Source organism: Penaeus monodon, chromosome 34 (assembly GCF_015228065.2).
Source record: "Penaeus monodon isolate SGIC_2016 chromosome 34, NSTDA_Pmon_1, whole genome shotgun sequence".
Lineage (NCBI taxonomy): Eukaryota > Metazoa > Arthropoda > Malacostraca > Decapoda > Penaeidae > Penaeus > Penaeus monodon.
In genome coordinates this window covers 2,829,853-2,830,109 of record NC_051419.1, presented here as the reverse complement: position 1 = coordinate 2,830,109, position 257 = coordinate 2,829,853, and positions in this window count along the sequence as shown.

Here is a 257-nt window from a genome sequence, read left to right as displayed (position 1 = left end):
AAAAACCCCCCACCCCCCGTTGCACGCTTCGCTCGTCGAGTCCTTGGACCTATGACCTATGACCTGTCACCGTGATTTTAATCGCGCCTCCACTTTGGTCATTTTGAAACATAGCTTTTTGACGTTTTTGTGACCGCAAACCCTTCTAAAGGGGCCTCTACTGTGTTTTATGCATACATCGCACTTTTTTCCTGCCCCGTGACCCCCGATTGTGACTCGTGACCTGGGGTATTGAAGGGCCTTCCGCTTTCACCCAC